A 12538-nucleotide genomic window follows, 5' to 3' on the forward strand; every position below is an offset into this window, starting at 1 on the left:
GCATGGTCTCCCAGGAGTTGTCTGGGAGTCAATCATCCCAAACCATTATCGCTGCAAAGTGATTGCCATCATAGCTGGCTTCAGTCGAAGCCGCTAATGATCTTCTTGCATATGTTATAGAAATACAAGGTTCTGTGTACAAAGAAGCTTCACCCAGAAGCTTTGGAGCATAGATCTCCCAAACTTTATGATAGATTAACAGTCTGGAAACAGCAGATACCAAAGTGGTCATCGGCACAGTGGGGAGAGCTTTCAGTCTCCCTTCTAATGACGTTGCGAAAGACGATAACCTCAGGTAAAGGACAAGCGAAGAAAATTGGTACCTGAGTGGAGCCGGAGGGAACCCAAGGAAGAACCTGGGTGTAAAAGCACACAGGTGACCTCAGACCAGCTTCTTTTTCCTGAGTGCAGCTGGAGGGTGTAAGGTGGGATCCCAACCACGTAAGTAGGTAACTGTCTAAGTGGGCTGCACGCTGGAGCACCGGGAAACGAGACAGAACTGCGGTCTAGACTATTACTCCTCAGATACTTTTATAGCAAGTGTAACCGTGCCATTGGGGTTTTGAAAATGCGTCATTTTAATTCACCTTTTCTAGCTTGTGATCAGGGTGATGTTGAAATAACTAGAAAACACCAAAGCAGAGCAGTCCCTTAAACCAGAAAACTGGCTCATTCCAGCTCACACCCCAAATGGTGTTTGGGTGTTTTCCAGAACAACCAAAGAGGGATACCTCTACTTAGCTGCTGAGCTAATTCACGAGTTAATGAGGCAGAAAGTCTGTGGAAGGAGCACTTTCTGACGAAGAGCATTACCCTCGGCAAGCCTTAGTACAGTGGAGAGCGTCTGAACCCCATCTTGGGGTACGCGTTACACCTGCCGTCTTCTGCAACAAATGGCTGGGGCTACACAGAGACCGTCGGCACGCAATCTGCACGACTCCCTGCTCCAAAGCCATCGCCAGTGCCATCCACACGTGCGGATGCCCCCGCTTTGTTTCCTCAAGCACTTTGCGTGTGCCGAGCCAAGACCCCGTTAGCTTGAGTCACACGTGAACTCTCGGTACTTCAGACGTGGCTTCTCGCATGAATTAGTATCACACGTGCTTTTTCAAAAACAGAGAGAAGGAAAGAGATTGAAGACCAGCTTTGGAAGAAGTTAATGACCCGCTTTGGAAATGTCGGTTTAAGTGAATTACCAGCTTCCTACTCTCTGCCCCTGTCATTATTTTCGGACTTTTGCAAGAATGAGGACAATGTCCCAAGGCAGCAGTGTCCTTCACTACACAGCTCTGGTCTCCGAACAATACACCTGCAGGAGGAGACCCCTTGGCAAAGCCAAATAGCTCTTCTTGTGTGTCACCTGGGGTACCTCTAACATGCATCGCTTTAGCTGATTATGTGTGTGAAATATATGTATGTATGTGTGTGTGTGTATGTACGTACGCACGTATGCTCGGGAAAAGCCAGCAATCCAAAATCCTACATGCCTCGGCGGGTTTGAAGTACCATTATAACGACTCCAAGGTATTGGAATGGGTGGGAACCGAGACAGCGGTAAGACCTGGGTTTAATTTTGGAAAAATCAAATTTCCAGCTGCACAAAGAGGCAAACTAAGTACCTCGGATCTTGCAAAACCCCATGAATCAGATTTTGCTTTGTAAAGCCGTACCTAAAACCAGAAGCATTTTGAATATAAATTCCGAAGTTTGGAGTAGGATTAGATAAAATATTCTAGTGTAAGACCGTGTCTAGCTAATGGATAGAGTTCTTCAGTATTTATCTTTCTGCTGCTCTTTCTTTACCACTACTTGATCCCCAGCTAATCTCTGCTTCATAACTGAATGTTTTCTGTGCATACCTTAATCAGCCCCGCCTTCCAGGTCAAAGATCAGGGCGTATATTTTAAAAGGGTATTTCAGGCTAGAGCAGACACTCAATTGTTATGGTTGCAGGATAAATCATTTATGGCGAGAGAAGCTTTCTGGCTAATTCTCAGAGATATGCAAATGATAACTTCTGCTTGCTGCGTGTTTACAACGCAATAACCATAAATGGAGATAAAATAGGAAAAGGCCGTGTCCCACAGAGGGAGGGCTGGGCTGATCTCAAGTTATGGACGGGTTGAAAAAGAACAGATAGTTTGCAATAAATATCTAAACTTTTAGGGCAGGTTTTTTTTTTTTTCTTTCATTCTTTCTACAGCAAAACAATACAAGGAAACCACACAGGAACAGCTGGATCCCAAACATCCCTGTTTTCAGAATATATGCACCAAGATAGGCACATGCCGCAGCTCTGGGGGCTGCTGGTGGCTTCTCAAGCACGGAGCACAGCGAGCACTGTGGGAGGGCTCGCAGGCTGTTAAAAGGGAATCTCTGCTGTTCCTGCAGGGGCATTTAGCAACGGTGCAACTCCGCTCCCATTGAAGTCAATGGGAGTCTTACTTCAATGGAGCAGAGTTAGGTTAATGCTGAATGTTTTGGAAAACACCATTCCCACTTGGCAGCCTGAGTCCTCTGAGATCTTCCCATCATTAGTTTAATTCAACCATAAATGTTTGGAACAGCAGCCAAGGGATTAAAATGATCAACAAAGTCAATTGCTTTGTTTGTAAATGTTCTTTTGCTTAGTTTTCTGCAATGTAAAAGTTGTTCTATGAACCTTGTTTTGACTCATTTAAACCCCATTTAGTAATCCTGCAGGAAAGACGGTATTTGTGATGTTAGTGTGATATCTTCCGCCTAAAAAACATGCCCTACCCTTGTGAACTCCTAGTAGCTTGTCCCAGATTGGGCTGGTAAAGGCCCTTCTGTTTTACAGAAGTGTGAAGTGCTCATATTTCAATAAAGAGTTTAAGAAAAAAAAAATGCCAGAATTTTGTTCTTTTTCCAGAGTTTTTGAAGATGAAGACACTGAAGCTTTTAGAAATGCCTGGCATAGCATTTTTGGAAAGGTACATTATCCTGCTTTTGAATTTCAGGATTGACTTAGTCTAGAAACCTCACGTATATTTTCATTCTCTGAGGCTCATGGAGAAATAATGAGCGGGTGGAAAAGCCAAAATTATCTGAAATGAAAAAGGACTAATTTTAACTGCTATTCAGAAATCTGCGACGACCCGCAGAGACCTGTCCGGGTGAGATTAGTCTTGCGCTGGCGGTGCAATTTAAGTGCTCGGCTCTGCCACGTTAGAAACCGCTACATCTTCATTCGGCGGGTAACTTCTATGGGGGATGCTCGGCACCCTCCTCCCGGCAGACCGCTCCCGCCAGCGCGGCGTCACCGTCGCGGCCTCCCGCAGCCCCGCGTTCCCGCCGCACTAGCTGGAGGTCCTTCTGGCCGTGCTCTGGGCAGCAAGCTATGGGGCGGAGGGGTTTTGCTTTCCCCTCCTTGCTCTTTCTGACAGAGGGATGAGCCGGGTGAGCTACTTGTTAGCTTTACAGCAGTCTTGGGATGGACAGCCGCACCCCGAAACCTTGGGTTGTGCTTCCCGCTCCGTTCCCTGGCCGTAGCTGCAACGCCCTGTTCTGGAGGGGGATGTCAGACCTCTCCTTCTTCATCATCACTTTTCATTGCGATAATTAAAAAAAAAAAAGCTTCAAACGCAGAGGTCTGAGAACCTGCCTCTACCCATTTTCCTTTTCACTTGATGTGAACGCGTCCCAGCCGTTCGATATTCCCCACTCTCTCCGTGATTGATAAATGTGCCTTTGTGCACAGGTGATTTTTCCACCTCTCTAGTCACACCAGCTACTATACCTCCCATCGAGGTAATGGAAAGCATCCACTGCTTATCTCCGAGCAGCACATTAAACAAAGCAACATAATGAGCTGCGTTTTGTTGAGGGCTCTCCAGGTCCCCCCCAAATCCTTCTCAAATGTTATTGTTTATAAAAAGTTTGATAAAAAATAAATGATGCTTTCAATTTAAACAAAACCTCACACTGTTACCGGTTTTAATAACAGTTTTGACAGATGAGATTTTCATCATCTGTTTTTCCTTTGTAAAGGCTTCTTCAATAAACTAAAAATGCTTTAAACTAACAGATGTGACTATAAAGTAAGGCTGAGAGTGAGACATCAGGAGCTGAGGTTTGTCAAATGCTACAATATATAAATTAATTCCTAGTTTAAGCTTCCACTGAACATCGGAACATCTATTTTGCCCTGCTGCTTGTTACCGAGTGGTTAGCTGACCTTGCACAGATTTGACACACGGAGTAAAAACGAGCTTGAGAAATCTACGCTTGTACAATTAAAATTATATATGTGTTTTGGGCACTAAATAATGCAACAATTTATTGACGGTAAGTAAGAAGTTTGAAGCCAGAGCTGGACACCTGATGATGGTCTGGTATCCATCAAAGGGGAGCATTTTTCCATCGCCTTGAATTCTCAGCGCTGTTAAAATTCAGGTTAATTATCTGAATGCCAACGTAGGAGCCCGGAAGCCTGTTTTTAGGCAGGAATTTCCAAAGCTGCAGCCTGATTTCCTCCCTAACATTCCTCCACCTTTTCTTCAGGTCTAATCTATTTAGCTTCCCTTATATTACAAACCTGTCTGACAGGCACCCCAGGATCAATTTAGGGTGATGCTGATGCTTGGTTAACTGATAAACTGTGTATTTTTTACCCGTGGAAAGTTCAGAAATTAGACTTTCCAATGATACCCTGTTTGCTGTAAACAACTGATATTTACTGATTTAGAGAGGAGTTTTGCTTTGTTTAATGGGCTTTAAGCAACACAATTTCCAAAGCTTGATTGCTCGTAAGCCCTAATACTGTTTGGTTTTAAATTTCTGATATTATTATTCTTACGCTTTGCCTGTTTTTCATCTGTCCTGCTTCTCTGGCAAGTCGAGCTTCTGCAGCGTGACGAGGACCCCGCGCAGGAGCCCGTGGCCGCATCGCTCCGCACCGCTGACGCTGGCAGCGACGGCGGGGTGCAGCGAGGCGGGGGGGACCCGGCCCTCTCCCTGCACGGCAAGGAACGCTCCTAAAGAGAACTTGGCACGACCTGTGCATTGCACCGCTCGTCAGCTCTGGCTTGGCTCCCGGGGGTATTTCCAGCACAAGCTCCTGCTGGGTAGCTGGGAGGCAACGGAGGAGCGGAGGAAGGAGAGCATCCAGGGGCACGGGTCTCCTCCGGGGGGAAACTCCCCAACGCCTCTGACACATCGAGTTCTTTTATTTTTCACTTGCGAGTCTTATCGATGTGTTACGGCTGTTAGGTTTCCGTATGTGTAGCCGAACTATTTATACAACATGGCCACTACGTCTCCAGATTTTACTGTAATACAAAAAACAGTGAGTAAGACATAATGGGGTCTCGCCTCATGACTACGATCCTTAGGTGCTGCTGCAATACAAAGGCATGCATAAATGAATTAATTACAGCCACAAGGGTGATGGTATGTACATATATTAGCTCAGGCTAGGAGAAAAAGGGCGGATGAAACAAAAGTACTGATGTCATAAAAATTCAGAAATAAAATTATTTCAGCGCATTGATTTGATAAGTGAAAACTTAAATAAGACTTTGGAAGAGAAATTTTCCGAAAGACCCGACTCCTCTGAGACCTTCGCTGTCAGAGGCAGACAAGGTGCAACAAGGACGAATTCTCCATCCGAGGAGTCTTGGATATTTATGTAGATTCTTGAAAAGGTACATTATACTTACTTTCATTTGATGTTTCATTACGGAGTCCCAGAGACTCCCCTGAAATAACTCCTCATTGTTATAGTTTTTATACCTTGATATCGCTCTATCTCAGATTCTCTTTTCAAACTCGGAGTGCCGTTCATTAAATTCTTTCTTCTATGGAGCCATAAATGCAGTAATCTAGATCCTGATAAAGGCTTTAAAGCTATCCCATAGGATACTTGCGGTTGGAACTGATGGAACATTAGTGTCAAGGAAGCATATTATTTGAGTCTCAATATAATTAATAAACCCTTTCTCTCCCCCACAGGAATGTGCTAAATCTCCGAGTCTTGTTTGTGTTAGGCAAAAGATTTAGTTACCTCTAACAGAAAAGAGGGAAAAAAAAAAAAAGATGAAAAAGGCTTTAAATATTTAACAGTTTAAACCCTACATAAATTGGAGATTTGAATAAAAAATCAGCCCAAGTATATTTGTATGAAACTGGTGAACAGAAGGAATATACATGCTCAGAGGAATAGATTTTATGCCAAACATCAATCAATCCCAGCTCCGAAGCCTATTTATAATACTGTGGGGGTTCTGGACGGTTGCACTTCACACTGTGAGGACCAATCCATGACATTATCTGTTGAACAACTGAAGTCTTTACAAATAATTAAAACTCTGTTTGAAAATGGAGATATTTTCCACAGCTTTTGTGTCCATGCACCGGATCATAGATATTTGAGTGTGTAAATAATGACTAGTTAATGTCGAGAGCCTGTAGTGTATTTGCCTCGCAATAGTGCTTTCTGCTGTGTCTTTCTCTCTATCTATTCATCCGTTGGCACAAATATGTGCTTATTTCCACCTTTTGCTTCCCTCTCCCCTCACCTCCATCCAGGGCAACGGAGTGCCGTTCCAGACCCCGAAGCAAAAGAGAAAAAAAACCTCATTTTTCCTTGCCTTTGCCACCGCCTGTCCTCCTCCCAGACCCCTCTCTCTTTCTCCTTCTTGTTGTAGCACAATGTTTTCCAATCATTTCTATGTCCTCTGGGGCTGTTAGTAGTGCCAGGCCAGGCCCCACTCGGTTGCCCTACTTACACCTACAAAAACTAGGGCTGAGGCTACCCAAGCGCAGGTACGGCGCTGCCGGGGGCGCGAGACTGGTCGGGCTCTCTCCCCAGCGAAGAAATAGGTTGAGAATCGCACAGATTGAGAAACACCTCAGCTGTTGTTTCCAAATGATGGAGGAGTTGGTTGTGGTTGCATGGATGCTTCATGGCACCTCATACCCTAAGGAACTGCCCTATTTGCCGAATTTAATCACGAAGGACACCTGATCACGTTCCTGATGAGGGGAAGCATGGAGGTGGGGCCAGGGCTGGGCCAGACTTTTTCCATTGGCACCAACCAAGAAGAAAACCCCGAAGAAACAGCAGAAGTTGCCACCTTGCTGCTGCTATTGATGGCGATCGCTCTGCCCCCCTCCGTGGCGCTTCGCCTCCCCGCCACGCCGCGTTGGTCCTTTCAGTGAGGGACCTGCGGGTGGGTTGCAAAGATTCATGGCAGGTTAAGGTGGCCATGCCTCTGCTTTAGCATTTAGAGGCTACAGCTACGTAGCACTTCTTAATAACAGGAATGTAAGGTGCAATAGTAGGAATATAAGGTGTAATAATAGGAATGTAACACAGCGTAAGATCCATAGATCAAAACAAAGGGTGCAGGCGATCCAATATCTATACATCATACATACATACATATTTGTGTTTGTATGTGTGCATTTCTACACTCTACCTATTCCTATTATCTCTAAAACAGGGGTATGGACCAAATGCCCACGGGTGACTGGAGTGTGATAGCAGCGCTCCTGGGCTTTATTTAAATCCTAAGAATCGGGCTCTTTCAGAGGTAAGAGCACAGGTGGAGGTCGGGGTGAGGTGGTGCATCCTCGTGTGCCCCAGCACGCTGTGCTCTGGACACTCCTCAGCACAAAGAGCCCTCATTTCTCAAAGCTTCTCAAGGATGTGCTTATTCTAAACATGAAATTCATTCCCTAAAAATTAATGAAACCTTTCACTGCTTGCAGTAAGTCAAGCGCTCATATACCTTTTCCTGGACCAGGGCCTGAGTAAACAATAAAAAGAAAAATAAACCACCTGTCGAACAAAACACGTGTGAATTTCTCGAGGCTACATCCAGTATTAGGTTAACAGGACTCACATTTCAAATGAAACCTTCTAGAACTTATTTAAATTTTTAAAATAGTTCAAATTATTTTAATGTTTTTCTTGCTAGTATTTCTTGCTTTATAAGTAGCGCCCATCCACAGTTAAAAGATCCAGATGTTTTAGCTAAAGTCAAACTATGAAACAGAACCAAAATAAAAAGCCATGGAACACTTGCCAGATAGCTCAAGCACATCTGTTCAGAAAAATATAATACTAGTTCAAAATAATAACAGCAACTATCATTTTCAGGCATGCACGGGATTAAAATAAAAACAAACATGGCTGTGTGCAGAGGATGAAGAACAGGAAAGCTGAGATTCTGCCCTGGAAAGACAGTATCATTTGACCCCCTCTGAACTGGGGAAACGTGCGCTTAGGCTCACAAAATAAAACTGGTGCTGGCCGGTGTGCTGGGCGCGGGAGGTGGGTCGCAGCGACCGCCCGGCCCGACCCGGCCAGGGGCTGCATCGGGGCGCTGCCTGCACGGCAGAGCACACATCTGGCCTTGGATGACCGCGGCCATCCAGGCGAGCCCCTCCACCACTGCCGCACAGGTGCAGGACAAAGGAGAGGCGGTCGTCTCCTCGCTTTGGGTTTTAGGGACCCAAAGGCAAGGACACTACCACCTCTTTGGGGTTTAAGCAGGAAAGACAGTGTCTTGCACATCGCTGTCTTGCCTGTGAGCACCTAAATGCAATTTAAGCACGGCTTTTCCTGCAACAGAACATCGTTAGTAACCTGGCTGAAGCCCATCTGCACAAGCTCTTTGTCTTAAATGAGCTGGGTGGTGCGAGGCCTCGTCCTGCGCCAGCTGCACCCACAGGAACTCGGTACCACCAAGACGAGTGATGCACCCACTGGGGAACCAATTCCTTCGCTGCCGGAGGAACCGCTTTCCAAACAGCCTCACGTACACACGTGAACTAAAAGGTTGCACCCGTAAAAGTGGAGCTTCGGCATTTCTCCCCTGCCCGAGACGTGGCTGCCCACTCTCTGTGATACCCTACTAGAAAGCAGACAGCCTTTGCTAAACCCACCCTGGTTCTTCTCCACCCAGAAAACAGCTTATTATTTTTATTCTGGCTTTTTCTGCCCAGGAGAGCCGGTGGCGGGGCTCTGGGCGCGCGGCGGCGAGGCCAACCGCGGAGCCGGCTGCGTGCGGCAGAGCAGCAGGGGGAGCTCAGACATCCCATTTGGCTCTCTCCAAATGTCAGTCCTTCAGACCTTCTGAGCAATTAAACAAAATTTAGCATGAATCAATCATACAGACATGAGGGTGTAAAATAATGAAGATAGATGTTGTTTAAATCCTTATAAGGGTTCCTGCCTGAGCCAGATATCATCCTGAGTAGTATTAGATTATCCAAGTGACCTTAGAAGCGTTCAAGGGTCCACCGCAGCACGCCGAGATAGGAGGGAGCACGCGGCGATGTGGAGCTCCGTGTGTTCATTCACCTCCTGGTTTTGGTCCCTTCTTTTTCAAGGTAACTCCTTCCCCCGAGCACGGGCGGCGTGGTCTGGATGCACGGAGGCAGAGCGCCGGAGCCAGCAGCACCCGCAGCCTGGCTGCAGTGACAGCCGGAGCGAGAGGAACACCCGGTGCTCTGGGCTCCTTCTGCCTTTCCACGAGCAAAATAAATCTTTTGCTTTGAGAATGAAAATCCTGCTTTAAAAACTCTTCCCAGATGTGGGACCAATATATTTAGTTTCACTTTAAGTTCCTGAATCCGAAGGTCTATGCTGGGCTGGCCGCTCGTGCCCGTTTCCTCATCTGCATTTTGCAGAGGAAACAGGTGGGTTTCAAGCTCTCTAAAGACATCAAAGTGGTTCTTTACAAAGTGACTTGCAAAGCAAAAATGAAAAAAGATTATTCTTTTTTTTTCCCAGGGATTTTTGAGCATATGAAGCAAAAAAATAATCACATAAATGGTGCAAAGGAAGGAAAAAAGGGGTTTAGTCTAAGTCAGCAATCCAAACGCAGCCTCCACGCTCCCTCCTGCTTCGCCCCCACGTCGCAGGGCCACGATGCCTAAGTCTGGATTTGCAGCGGCTCTTCTGCTTAGTAGTGGCCAAAGCCAAGACCTTAAATCCCCACAAACTGCAGGAAGTTGGGTTGCAAACCTTCAGATTTGGTGAGGTTATGCCGTTCAGAAAGAACAAAACATGCAACGCATTTTTTTTTATTCATTAAGGACAAAAATAGGTAATATTGGAGAATAGACATGGCAGCAGCCTGTCAGGGTACTAACGGGCCCCGCCGCACCTGCCCGCGCTCCTGCTGCTGGGGGTCACCTCGTCCCCAGCACCGTTCCCCGCTGTTCCTGGCCTGGCCTGGCTCCCCCGGCGTGCCCGGGGCTGGTGCTGCGGCTGTCTGTCCCCGCCACTGTCCCACCCGGGGCCGGGGGCTGTGCCTGGCGGGCGAGGGCACCCTGCGCTGGGTTCCCAAGGCTCCCTCTCCCCGCTCCCGGACACACACAGGCTCGAAATGCTACACGTGTCTTCCAGACCAACCAGGCAGGTCTCCTGGAACAGCGAGACGTCCATGTCATTTACAGCTGTTTCGCTCCTCTGCTGTAGCTTAAATAAAATAAATAAATATGAAATAAAAAAGCCCTGGCTCTTCTAAAACAGCCCAGAGCGGTATCTTCCACCTCCAGGAAGACGCATACAGCATCGAGTAAGAAACCATACTGGCACTGTACTTTCTTCCTGACCTACGCCAAGAATTTAAGTTGGGGTTTGCTCCAGAAGTTCTTTATAATTTTCACCGAGAAATCTTTGCATTAGAAAAAGAAACGCCCCTGGAGGCAGCAACCAGGATCCAAGTCGGGGCGTGTAATGCTAACAGCTGAGCCCAGGACTTCCTCGTCCTCGTGCTTTCCTGACCATCCCGCGCCGGCACCCTGCTGACGACCCGCGGCGGGTGCACGGGCCGGCTGGGGCGAGCGGGGGAGAAGGCAGGGCGCGGTGGCCGGCCGCGATTTTGGAGCGCGCTTCCCTGCGCGGCTACGGGCCTTTTTACCCGGAGTTTTGCGGAGGGCTTGGCTTCAGGTGCACGTTGCACATTTCACTGGGGACTTGGTTGTTTTGTCTTGAGCTGGAACAAAAGTGGCGTAAAGTCAGCTTAATTTCTGTGATTTCACTAATGTGGTGGGAAAAGAGGAAACTGGCTTCTTCCTTGGAAGAAATGCTGATGCTCTTTCATAATTTCTATAATGACATTTGATATTATGGTGATGAGTGCCTTAGAAATACATATGATAATCATTATAATCAAGCACATGTGTCTGGAGAGTGTAATAGGTACATTCTATAAATTGGAAAATAAACATGTGTTACGGAACGACTTCTAATATTAATTTCCATTTTTAGAAAGCAAGGTCCCAGATCCAGCTAGGGATTAAAGAGCCAAAATGGAACTTTGAACGGGATAGATGCCTAAATCCCAAATCATAATCCGCAGCCCTCCCGCCCAGTTCTTGCTAACTGTGAAGGCAACTAAGCTCGTTTGGTGACTCAGTATGCAAAGCGTCCGAGTTGCTCAGCCACCAAAAATTCTCCGTAAGTGAGGTATTCCCCTGGGTGCTTCCCTTCGCCCGGCAGAGTCACACCAGGGGCCCTCCGGCCATGCTCTGCCTGGCTGCTGCTTCCCGCTGCCCCCCGCTCCCGCAGCCCGCGCCGCCCGGGGAGGGCCGGCGGTTCGGGTACGCCGCCCCCGGCACCCCCCCGCCGGCGGCACGTGGCGGTTCCCTGTTCGGTGCCTCGCTTTGGTTGATCCCCTTCTCTCTGAAGGTCCAAATCGCCTCTCTATTAACCAGAGCACCTAAACCGGGGTTCAGGCTTCCACCGGGGAAGGGGTGCCTAAGGAGCGGGTACCGCTCCGCCCTGCTTTGTCGGGGTCCCGGTAAGCAGAACCTGACTCTTTCCTCCCGTGCTGAAGCACGGTTTTGCGCCTCCAGTTAAATGCAGACCTACAAATACGCCACCGCGTATGCGATTTAGCAGTAAGTAATCGGAGGCCACTTGTAAAAACCGGTTAATAATTATAAGCAACAGCCCTGCCTCGTCTCCACGCTACCGAAGCTTTGCACTGATGTAATGACACCGACAGCGGCAGAATTACTCCGGGACAAAAGTAGGGCAATGCTTTGCTGAATGAGGCACATCACATTCTTTCTGAATGGAATAAAAACAAAATATCACTTTATGGACCTCTCAGGCAAGTCCAACAGCTGTTGTAAATCAGAGTAACCCCACTGGCTTCAGTGGATCTACTGCAATTTATAGCAGCTGGGAATCTGGCCTCGCGTTCCCCAGATAGGTACTGGATTTTACCATTAGCAGTTTAATCCTGTAAGCAGGGATTTATTACAGAAAGGAAAACACGAATAACTGTGAACAGAATGAACAATGTTATATTTTGAAGCGAGTAAAAGGACAACGCTAGAAGGTGCGTAATAACTCTCGAGAAACAAAATTAATGCCGCGAAGCCTGAGCGGCCAGGTTATGTGGCCTCCCGAACCGCGGAATTTACCTCTCCCAAAAACCCTTGGCCCTTGACCGGAGTGCCGCTAAGATGAAAGGCATTGTGTCTCTACTATGCACTACACAGCCTATTGATTTTATAAGTCATCAATGTATATTGTCTGTCTATACTATTA

Source organism: Phalacrocorax carbo, chromosome Z (genome assembly GCF_963921805.1).
Source record: "Phalacrocorax carbo chromosome Z, bPhaCar2.1, whole genome shotgun sequence".
NCBI classification, from domain to species: domain Eukaryota; kingdom Metazoa; phylum Chordata; class Aves; order Suliformes; family Phalacrocoracidae; genus Phalacrocorax; species Phalacrocorax carbo.